The sequence below is a fragment of the Prionailurus viverrinus genome, chromosome D1 (genome assembly GCF_022837055.1).
Source record: "Prionailurus viverrinus isolate Anna chromosome D1, UM_Priviv_1.0, whole genome shotgun sequence".
NCBI lineage: Eukaryota > Metazoa > Chordata > Mammalia > Carnivora > Felidae > Prionailurus > Prionailurus viverrinus.
Window position 1 is genome coordinate 65,831,916 of NC_062570.1, and position 12,148 is coordinate 65,844,063.

Below are 12,148 nucleotides of genomic sequence, written 5' to 3' on the forward strand. Positions count from 1 at the left end.
ATTTGGTAGCTGCCACTGGGGCCCAGGAAAGACAACTTGTTCCCTCTGTGAACATTTATGTGTTGAAGAAGGATGGGAAAACCGTGAAAGCAAGAAACATGAAAAGAAAACTCAGGCTAATAACAAGGAGATAATCTGTGATTATCAGTCTGGAAAGCTCAGAAAATGTTTCCTAGAGAGGTTGTGAAATCTCTTGAGAGACAGCAAATCACTTGAGAGAGATTAAGGATATTTGGAGGCAGAGTGAGTTAAAATAGTCAAATGGTTGTACTATACAGGAGATTATATCTGAGAACCAAAAGGATACCCCAGTCCTATTTTTCTAAAGCTTTCAGCTACCTTAGAAAATCTAAATCACTCCTTTAATAAATGAAAAAAATAACAAATGCTTACCAAATATAAAAACATTAACAACTGTGTGAGTAAGCAATGAACCAAAAATGCAACCAAACATCTCTGACATTTAACTAAGAGCATTGTCCAACGTAACTCCTCATCAGGGAAATACAAATCAAAACCACACTGAGATACCACCTCACGCCAGTCAGAGTAGCTAAAATGAACAAATCAGGAGACTACAGATGCTGGAGAGGATGTGGAGAAATGGGAACCCTCTTGCACTGTTGGTGGGAATGCAAACTGGTGCAGCCACTCTGGAAAACAGTGTGCAGGTTCCTCAAAAAATTGGAAATAGATCTACCCTATGACCCAGCAATAGCACTGCTAGGAATTTACCCAAGGGATACAGGAGTGCTGATGCATAGGGGCACTTGTACCCCAATGTTTATAGCAGTACTTTCAGCAATAGCCAAATTATGGAAAGAGCCTAAATGTCTATCAACTGATGAATGGATAAAGACGTTGTGGTTTATATATACAATGGAATACTACTTGGCAATGAGAAGGAATGAAATATGGCCTTTTGTAGCAATGTGGATGGAACTGGAGAGTGTTATGCTAAGTGAAATAAGTCATGTTTTCACTCTTATGTGGATCCTGAGAAACTTAACAGAAGAAGACCATGGGGGAGGGGAAGGGGAAAAAAAAAAGTTAAGGAGGGAAGCAAACCACAAGAGACTCTTAAAAACTGAGACTAAACTGAGGGTTGATGAGGGGTGGGAGGGAGGGGAAAGTGGGTGATGGACATTGAGGAGGACACCTGTTGGGATGAGCACTGGGTGTTGTATGGAAACCAATTTGACAATAAATTTCATATAAAAAAAAGACCTTTATAGTGGAAAAAAATAATAAATAAATAAATAAGAGCATTGCCAAAGTCGCTATTTGAAACCTCAATTCTCAAAACTTAAGAGCATTCTCACAGAAACTCCTACCAAAAGATCACCAACAATGAGACTTGCCATTCTCTAGAGGAAATCCCAGCTGATTTTCCTTTCTGATCTATAACTACAGGCTACAGATGAAACAAAATGGCTTTCAGGTGACACAAGATAACAAACTACAAGAAGGAACCAAGGGACTAATCAGGGCATGAACTCTGTCTGATGCTAGAGCATTACCCTCACCTAGAAGAACCAGAAAAACTGAGCTAAGAAATCCCTCTGATATCAAACTCCAGACACTTCTAAACAAAAGTGGCAAAGCTGGAACTTGAACCGATATCTTTGGAGTCTAAATCCCCTATGCTGAGAAGTCACATTTCTCTGAGATCCAAAACCCAAACTGAGTCGTCCTGATACGATTAGAGCTGGTCGTGAGAATTTTACCTATCAAAGCCCTATCAATGGGGTAAGCAAGCTCTCCAGTTAGAGGCTCTTTAAGGTAAAAATAGGTATAGAGAACTGAGATCCTATGTTGGGTTTACATTTTTTATTTTACACAAAACTATGGTTGACTCTAACATTAATTAAAATAAAAATCCTTGGGGCGCCTGGGTGGCTCAGTCAGTTAAGCATCCAACTCTTGATTTTGGCTCAGGTCATGATCTCACAGTCCTTAGATTGAGCCCCATGTCTGGCTCTGCGCTGACTGTGGAGCCTGCTTAAGATTCTCTCTCTCCCTCTCCCTCTGTCCCTCCCCTGCTTGCACATGCACAAGCTCTTGCTCTTAAAAATAAATATATAAACAAACAAACAAATAATAAAAATTCTCTGGTTGACCAACTTGATTTTCTGCCTTTTTTGGGCACAAGTCCCCCACTACCTGGTATCTCTTGCCTAAAAACCAATTCTTTAGAGTACTGACAAGTTCAGAGAAAAAGGCCTAGATGTCGCACAAGGAAGAACCAGTTGCACTAGACTGTATTCAAAGTGGGAGACAATTCTAATAAAATGGCTCCACCCACTGCTGCCCTTCCTGAGCCCATTATCTGCAGAGAATCAAAGGGTCTAGCTATAAACTTGGGTATTCAAAGGCCCCCTAAGCTCTCTAAGTGTATATATGAACACAACTTACTGGTAAGAAATGTAGAGGGGTAGGAAGAGCTCTGCACATCTCTAAATCCTGGCTTTCCTATCCCTTTGAAATTCCCACACAGTAACTTTGCAAAGGCATCCTATTGTTCCTCCATGACAAAAAAGTGAAATAAAGTGCATTTTCTCTTAACTGGTTTTATTAAGAAACGGAATCTCGGGGCGCCTGGGTGGCACAGTCGGTTGAGCGTCCGACTTCAGCCAGGTCATGATCTCATGGTCCGTGAGTTCGAGCCCCGCGTCGGGCTCTGGGCTGATGGCTCAGAGCCTGGAGCCTGTTTCCGATTCTGTGTCTCCCTCTCTCTCTGCCCCTCCCCCGTTCATATTCTGTCTCTCTCTGTCCCAAAAATAAATAAACGTTGAAAAAAAATTAAAAAAAAAAAAAAAAAAAGAAAGAAACGGAATCTCTGGAGCGCCTGGGTGGCGCAGTCGGTTAAGCGTCTGACATCAGCCAGGTCACGATCTCGCGGTCCGTGAGTTCGAGCCCTGCGTTGGGCTCTGGGCTGATGGCTCGGAGCCTGGAACCTGTTTCGGATTCTGTGTCTCCCTCTCTCTCTGCCCCTCCTCCGTTCATGCTCTGTCTCTCTCTGTCCCAAAAATAAATAAAAAATGTTGAAAAAAAATTAAAAAAAAAAAAAGAAACGGAATCTCAATTCATTTTTACCTTGGCAATACCAAATTTTAAAATTCAGCATTTTTAGGAAACAAGGAAATGTTGGGGGGAAAGGACACCTCAACTTAAATGAGATCTTTAGAGCAGAAGCCCTGGTTTGGGAGCTCAACTTTCCCACTTAGTAAAGGCTCTTAAACAAATTACAACATTGATCTCTGTCCTAGGGTAATTATAAAAACAAACAAACAAAAAAACAAAACAAAACAAAACAAAACAAAAAACTTTCACCAAAGCATTGCAACACATGTGGGAAATATAAAGGACAAACCATGTTGCCCCACATACACATTCCAGTTCAATGTTTGCCCGGTCAGATCCAGCTCTTTTCCAGATCCCCAGCAGCCCTGTGGTCAGTGCAACAAAGTCTTACCCAGTGAACCAAGCTACTGGAGAGGCCAAGAATTTAAACATCCAGGTATCTTTCCTACATTCACTTTTTTTTTTTAACCTCCTTTATTAAGAACTACATCTTGCACCTTACCTGTGATGAGCAAGTTACAAATCCTGTACCCTGATGTCACATTAATCTTCAAAAAATGGCTTTGCCCATCACTCCTTTTCTCAAAAATCTTTAAAGCCAGACCATGCATATAGGATAAAGTTGCAACTCCTGAGCCAGAATTCAAGCTGACCAGTCTGCTTCAACTGAACTTCCCACTGCCCATTGTGGAAAGCAGCTGTGGAGGCACAAACTTTAGAGGTAGACAACCAGGAGTTAGAATTCCAGCTCTACCACTCACTACCTGTGTGATCTTCAGCAAGTTACTTATATTTCAGCTCTTCTCTTTGTAAAACAAGAATTCCCTCTCTTTAAGACAAAAGTAACAATACCTACTTCGTATCACTAGAAGATGAAAGAGAGAGTGTGGCATGTGGCACCAAGTAAGATGCTCAGTAAGCATCACATTTCTCCCCAGCTCCAATCCAAATGATCTACTGTCTCTCTTCTTGGAAACTCTCCCTAGCAACTCTCCACCAGGTTTAGAGCCATGCTTTGCTTCAAGGCCTAATTGAAATCCCTTCTCTTCCTTAAAGGCCCTCTGGTTCATAATCATATTCTCCTCTGAGCTTCTATAATTAATTCTTATATTCTAAGCCAATGGATCTAAAATTTTTATTCTTCTCTTATGTGTCACTCCTCTTTCCCCAATGAATCCACAAACCCAAGAGCAAAGTTTTTACTAATTATCAGCCAGTCACCAAGTGTTCCATAAAAAATACTTTGAAGATAACACCACTTCCCATATGCACTTGAACAAATCACCCCCATATCTTAGGGAGTTTTTCCAAGGGTAATAGTTACCAGATAAATGAAAAGGACGCTTGTATCTACGTAGTCACAGTGGAACTCTCAGACAAGCCAGCAGAGTCCAGGAAGCCTTTACTTCACTCCATGCATTCAACAGGCTCTTCTTAAGCTCCTTCTTTGTGCAGTCCTTAATTCAGCACGGGAGACAGACTATGAGCAATTTGGTTTCTACCTTTGATCAGCTTTCTGAAATCTAGACTATTTCAGGTTCTTTAGAAACCCGTCTCTGAAAAATCTCATCAGTGAAGGGATTCACCTTCTGAAAATACTACTTGGGGGAAAAAAGTAACACAGTCACTTGAGTTTTAATCTTGTGGCCCTATCCCAAGATGGCCAGTTGAAGTGTGTGCATATAAAAGATAACTCAAAACTGTCCTGGAGCTGAGATAATGACCTCTTTCCCATTCCCAAGACCCTGCTGCCCAAACAAGAGAAACACCTGCATGGGATAAAACCAAGAGCTAGACTAAGGCAGCATTAAAACAAATTCTCTCAGTGAAGTTGTTTTATTCATGTCCAAGTAACTGTAAACTACATTTGTATAAAGATCCCAGGAACATGCAATAATCCTTAGAAACACTTGAAAATGTTCAGTCTCTTAAATTCTACTAAATTACTAAATTCTTGGATAAGGTAGCACAAACATTGGCTAGTCTTGAGTCACTTAAAAATACATCTTTAATAGTGCATTTCAGGTGAAGGACAAAAAAGGAAAGCTAATCATTCACCAATACTTGCAGTTTAATTTGTTAAAGTCATAGAGTGCAAAGTTAATTTTCCTTTGTTTGAGTTCCGTGTGTGTGTGTGTGTGTGTGTGTGTGTGTGTGTGTGTGTGCGTGCGCGCGCGCACGCGCGCGCGTCCCTCAAGGAGCCTGCATACAACCACCACAGCCGCAGGTTAGGGCTCAACAGCCACGGCAGAGCAGCTTGGCGAGTCCAGGGGACCAACCCGCGGCTGCACGCGAAACCCACTCACAGGCCCGCCGGGACTGCCCGCAGTCTCCTCTGCGCACCGCAGCTTTGCACTTCCCCAGATCCCTGGTCTCCCTGCTCCCCACCCCCAACTGCGTGGCCCCAGCCCGCCGGAAAGGCTGCCCCGACCCACCGCCCAGAGGGCAGTCCCCACCAGCCCCGCCGAGCTGCCCCTCCGCCCTGCTCTTCTGCGCCTGCAGAGGCCCCCAAGTGTGGGCGCCCGGCGCGAATACTCACAGAGCTGAAACTTGGCCGGGGCTAGGAGCAGTGAATAGCGGGAAAAGGGCTAGGGCTGCAGCGGCGGGCAGGGCGCGGCAGAGCGGAACCGGCGCCCCTCCTGCCCGCCCGCCGCGGGAGCCAGGGCACGGGCACCCCACCCCCTCCCGAGGGAAGACGGACTGGGAAAGCCAGGGCGGCGGCCGGACGCTCTTACCTCTAGAGTTCTCCAGCCAGGCTGGGTGCTCGCACTGATGGGGGCTTGTCTGGAGCCGCGCAGCCCGGAGGAGGAGCCGCTCCGGGAGAGAGGGCGGTGGTCGGGCAGGCATCCGCGCCCGCCCGGGGCTGTGGCCGGGCTAGCGGGAGAGAGATGGGAGGGAGCACAGATTTGAGTGGAGGGGGGCGTGGAGGAGGTGTGCCTCCACCCGAGACAGAGAGGGTGGGCTGCTGAGCCCGGTGGCGGGGTGTGCTCCAAGGCACTGGAGGGAACAAGAAAACCCGCGCTGAGAGTGTGGAGCTTGGGGGGGGGGGGGGGGGGAGGGTGTGCTGGGGTTGGGAAAATGGAGGTGGGGGGCAGGATGAAGAGTTGACCCACAAACCGGACGGCCCTCACCTCGGCACCATCCGAACAAGAATTGTCTGGGTCTGGAGCAAAACACAAGGGGATCTGAAACTTTATGTCATTTTCTCATACACACGTGACCCCCCTGCAGTCCAGATGGTTTCAATCACTGGAGGAAAAAAGCGGCTCTGCTGGTATGCATGAAAAGCCGGAGCTGGGAGAGTCTGGGAAAAGCTGCCTGTACAGCTTGTCTGCCTTCAAACAAACCGATGAGCTCTTTCCGTTCTTCCAGCCCTTGGCCTGGGGCAGCCCTGCAAAACCCAAAAAGACATTACAAGAAGCTACGTTTGGTACTGCCAACAGTGGCAGAGGAACTCTGAAAGCAGTAGGGTTCCAAGGAGTTTGATCTGAACCGAAAGTTCCAAGGGCATTCTGAGATTTTGTTTTAAATACTCCATTTGGCTTGCAAAACCCAAAACTAGAATAGGGTGTCATTAAATAAGCAATGGAATACTAGCAGTGAGAATCTGTGATTTATTAGTGGAATTCTGAAAGACATTGTTAACTCAGTGTGACAATCCACTTGGAAAAGAATCATGCAAACCACTTAAAATCCAAACCCACACATACTTGGTGGGATGTTAGGAACCCATGTTACCCAATTTCTCATCCCATAAATCACTATAAATAGACTTTGATATTGGAATGCACAAATCTGACTTTCACAAACCTAGTTATAGCTTGAAGGAGCAAATGTATATGAATGAAGATAAACAGGCTATAAAGGCCAAGACATGTTTCAAAGCCCAGGCCAATTCAATTGTCACATGTCTGAAAGAGGGATTTATTCAGCTCAGAAATAATGGTGGGGTGGGGGTGGGGGCAGGGAGGCACCTGGGTGGCTCAGTAGGTTGAGCATTAGACTCTTGATTTCAGCTCAGGTCATGATCTCAAAGATGTGAGGATCAAGCCCAGAGTCTGGCTCTGCGCTGAGCATTAAGCCTGGTTAGAATTCTCCCTCTCCTTCTGCTCCTCCCCTACTCGCTCACATTCTCTCTTGCTCAAAAATAATAATAATGGGGACTTTAAGATACATCCTAAAAATAATTTAACTTGTTCATGATCAAACAGAAATAGTGGCAAGAATCAAACCGATAAAGTCTATTGTTCCTTTGCCCGAAAAGGATATTAATATAAATCACTGGCACGAACTCTTTATCTTGTAATATTAGTGCCAGAGAATACATTTGGCCTTTCTAGCAGAAGGCCTTATACACAGAGTAACACAGTTGTCTGTGTGTGAAAAATATATCAGCTCTTGGTAAAGTGAATTGATTCTACATTAAGAAAACCCAAGGTTTCCATTGTTGACGCACACTGGAAAATACAGATGACAACCTGAAACTAGGCAAATCAAAACAAGTTTCACTCCAAATTCAAAATCTAGCAGTGAGTTTCTCCTCTAGTTTAGTGAAGTACTTGAACCCTTCAGGAGACCAAGGCCATATATGGATGGACTTAGCCTTCTCCAATCTTCAGTCTCAAATCAGGGTGGTTCTACTCTCCAAAAGCAACAAGAAAATTCATGTAGAAGAATCCTTAGGGGACACAAGCCACAGAATGTAATAACACTCCAGGCAAATTCCACCTGCAGCTCCTTATGCTGTATAAGGAGGTTCTTAAGTTTCTCACTTGCAAGACTATTAAAACTTCTACTTATTAAAGTCCTTTCTTATGAATGACAACTGTAAAGAAAGCCATCCCAAAAGAAAGCATCAAGATTTTCTCTATTCAGACCCAGGACAGTATTTCTTCTCCAAGAGCTGCTGCTGCTGCCTCCTATGTGTACTAAAGCAATGTAAGAGGGCAATAATGAGATACAAATAGTTCTTTTTTTTTTTTTTTTGCCAATGCTATTGCAAATTATGCATAGAGCTTTTCTAATTCTTAAGAAAAACCTTAATTAGATCTGCTCTTTCAGAAAGAAAATTAACATCCCTTAAGTTTTTTAAATACAGCCTAAATATAGTCTTGAGTCTAAACTCCACTGATGTCAGTCTCAGTCAGTTAACACTGGCCAAAATTTTATTAGAGACACTGACAACTGAAATGTTTTTAATACTAATTTAAAAGGTGCTAATTAAGTAATTTACATTAATCTAATGTCCACGTCACACGACAAAACTAAGGGAGCTGTAAGCTCGAGGACTCGGACCAAGTCTATCTTTGCTAATAATTACATTGTTATGTGCCTAGCACAGTACCCAGCATGAAATATGTGCACAATAAGTACATGGTGTTTGAGTAAATGAAAGATGAATAAAACCACTCCCCATAAGGTGACAATCCTGTAGAGGCATGTGACTTGTAAACAACTGAATGAAATAACAGCTTTAGGAAGGATACTAGCAACAGAAAAGAGGAAGAGGTAATTAGCATTAGCTGGCTTTGGGCTTTATGCACAAATAAGAAGAGTTTACAAGAGGAATTTGGTATATTTGGTGCCTAATTTAGGGATCTCCCAGATACACTTTCTCAAGTCCCCATTATTCAGTCCCCTCAACACAGAGCCAAGACAAGATTTGAGCATAAACATCCTGGCTCTAATTTGGATAGTATGAATACTGTTCCTTTCATCCTCTCAAATACATCGCCTCCACCCCCAAGCCATTTCCTCTGTACTGTCTTCTGTCAGTCTAATGAAAGTTTCCTAATCTTTAGAAGCAGTAGCTTTGCTTCTCTTTGTGTGGAGAAATACAATACACTCTGATTACATGCTTATATTCCATACAGATGCCTGGCAACACATCTTATAGCTAAGAGTCTGTTTAATATTTTAACTTTGAGGGACTTATGATTCAACTATTTTGTTATATACCAAAATAGCACTTGACATCACAGAGATGGGCTTTACTTCCTTTTGCTATTTTAAATCCTGCACTTAAACATGGTGAGTGGCTTGGGTTTTCTGGTTCATAGATTTTGCTTTGGAGTGTTTTTTTTTTCTTCGAGGGACAAAGGGATTAAGATTTTTGAGGAAGTCTTCCAGGTTTGCAGGTCTAGTACTCATGAAGCAGTTACTTCCTCCTACATACTCTGCCTACAATATTATATGTGGTCTTAATTAAAGGGGGAATTGGGGTCTTATTATGCTTCATGATCCAAATAACCAGGTTTCTCTAAGGCAGGCAACTGGGCAAGAAGGTTGGCCCAGATGACCTACCTTTAAGTTTTCTAGGGCATGCTTTTCTACATATCATTTCCTTCTTTAAATTTTTAATAAAAATTTTGTTTTGTTTTAAATAACTAAACTTAAATGGTAAATATTGAAATCACTCTAAATAATTACTAATTATTAAAAATTAGTAATAATTTTCAATCACTCTAAATAATTACTAATTATTAATCCATAACCTCAACAAGTACTATTTAATCCAATTCTGTTTCCATTCCCCCTACATTTGAGTAGAACCTCATTTCTAAAGCATCCAATATTCACCCTTGAACTTTTTCCATAAGCTTTAAGACTTAGGGCCAGTTTCAATATAAAACAACTCTGATATGTAATCTCCAGAAGCCCAGCATGCCTCAGGAGTAGCTATCAAGGTCATCCCTCTGGCTTTTTACTTTCCTCTTTTCCAAGACCCTCAAAAGGCGAACAGGACTTACATTCACACAGTTGAAATGTCAGTAGTATGAATCCTTATGATGAATTTTTGCAATCAGTAAAGCATAATAGCATGTATTAGAACACTAGTTCCTAAAGCTGAGAGCCCTTCAGAATCATCTAAGAAGCTTGTCAGAAATACAGTTTCTGGCCGTAGTCCCAGACCTACTGAATTAGAATCTCCAAGGTTAAGAAACACTACACTAAATTAATTATAAGATCTTTGTCAGTTCTACATAGGCCAATTTTCCCTTAGAGGAAAGCCCCTCTATCACCACACACTCACACAGGCTTCCCAAAAGAAATCAAGCAAGACATTATATGAATTGAAACATAATATAGCTCTTTTCTTCCCAATAAGCAACTTCCTTAGTCACAATTGCCTTTACAGCCTACCTCTGAAAGAAAAAAAAAAAATCCTTAAACTGATGTTTAAAAAAAGTATATTCCTACTAAACAAAGTTTAACAAGATTTCAAAACAGATCATTGAGGACTCAGCATGTTTTGTTAAACAAACAATAGCACTAATAGGTCACTGAAACTATTGATTATATTTCTATCTTTGGTAATCAAGTAAGATAATCCGTAACTGACCTAATGTATATTCTGTTAAAAGCTACTTAGTTTTTAAAATTGTAGAGGATAAGTGGGGCACCGGGGCGATGGTGGGGGGGGGGGGGGAAGCCTCAGTTGTTTAAGTATCCAACTTAGGCTCAGATCATGATCTCATGGTTCATGGGTTCGAGCCCTGCGTCAGGCTCTGCGCTGACAGCTCAGAGCCTGGAGACTGTTTCAGATTCTGTGTCTCCCTCTCTCTCTGCCCCTCCTCCATTTGTGCGTGCTCTCTCTCTCTCTCTCAAAAAAATAAACAAACATTAAAAAAAATTTTTTAATTGTAGGGTATAAGAAACACAGAACCCAAAATTGTGTGTAAACATTTTTTCATTGTGACTTTAAAATATATATATATATATTTTTTTTATACGTATATGTATACGTACATGTAAGATATATACCTGGTTGAAAACTTAAAAAACAGTATAAAAGGATATTTGGAGAAAGAGAAGTCTTCCTTCCTACTCCTGTCCTCCAGCTCCCCTCTCTTCAGGCAATCACTGTAGTTTCTTGTATATGTTTCCAGAGATATTCAAAGGGAACATAAAATTATTTATTGTGTATAACGCATTTTTGGGAGAAGAAGTCCAAAGCCTATAACAGATTATCAAAGAGGTTCAAGATCTCAAAAAAGATAGGAATCCCCATTCTAGAGCAAAGCTAAGGGTTCACGCTCTATTTCAGTCCACTGGAAGGATTAGCAGAATTGCAACCTTCATTTTACTTATGAGCGTTACTACGCACAACTCCAGACTACAAAATAGCTTCAGCGAGCAATGTTGGTTAACATGCAGATGTGGTTATAAAATGCCACATCTGTTTGTAAATAACTTCCTCATTTTTATGTTTTTCTTAAACAAGCCCTCCAATAAATAGTTCCTTCTGTTACTGACAGTGAAAATCTGTACAAAAATTTCTGGCATATACATACCCTCACAACCTGAAATTTTTCTTTTGTAATAAGAGAAAGATTCTATTTATATCTACACAGAATTTAAGGGGGAAAATTGACTTAGTATACTCTTGGTAGATATAATTAACATAAGTTACAAGGTTATTAATAAAGATCTTAAGAACCTTATGTTTTAAGATATACATTATTTTTGTCAAGATGGTAAATCTCATTTGGATTTAAGTGATTATTACTTTCATAAGTGTTATAATTGGGATTTTAACATAAATCTACAAATAAGCTATTAGTTTGTTAAAGTACTTAAGGGCTAACTGAACAGTTTCCCTTATCCCCTTTTTCAGAACAGAATCTGTTTCCTTGCCTGAATACCATGTAGTACTTTTCACTCTCCCCTTCCTAAGTGTATGAGAGATATAGTACATAAAATCAAGTTTCTTTTCCTATAATCAGCTTACAAAAAGGTTTAGTCTGACCTAGGTCCATTTATTTTTTGCTCTGTAATGCTATTTGGGGTTTTATTCCAAATACCAGGCTATTTACTATTTACTTAAAGAAAGTGTTAGGACTGTTTGACTGATGAGGCTGGGCAGGCTAGACCTGGGAGAGAATAAAGAATAAGATGAGATACTGGATGCTCTTTAGATGGACAGGAAACAAGAAAAAGCTCAGAAAAGCTCACGAAGACTGAAAGGTCTCCTCACTCGTATGTCTTGCTGAATGGTCCTTTTTCTTCTCTCAGGGGCTTAAAGATAATTTTTAATTGGAAGAAATGAAAGTCTAAAAATTTA

At 41.3% G+C, this 12,148-nt stretch overlaps 1 protein-coding gene across 7 annotated transcripts in view; it reads right to left on the reverse strand.

The window, feature by feature from the left end:
- The window catches only part of DENND2B (DENN domain containing 2B), a 180,614-nt gene that overhangs the window by 153,423 nt on the left and 15,043 nt on the right, over positions 1 to 12,148 (reverse strand). For 6 of the 7 annotated variants that reach the window (XM_047877910.1, XM_047877911.1, XM_047877907.1 and 3 more), the window contains 3 exons: positions 6,216 to 6,475; positions 5,820 to 5,958; positions 4,409 to 4,541 (listed from right to left, as the gene is read on the reverse strand). The gene's annotated coding sequence lies outside the window, so the exon portion shown is untranslated. The remainder of the gene's footprint in view (positions 1 to 4,408; positions 4,542 to 5,819; positions 5,959 to 6,215; positions 6,476 to 12,148) is intronic. The other variant, XM_047877912.1, reaches the window with a different exon arrangement.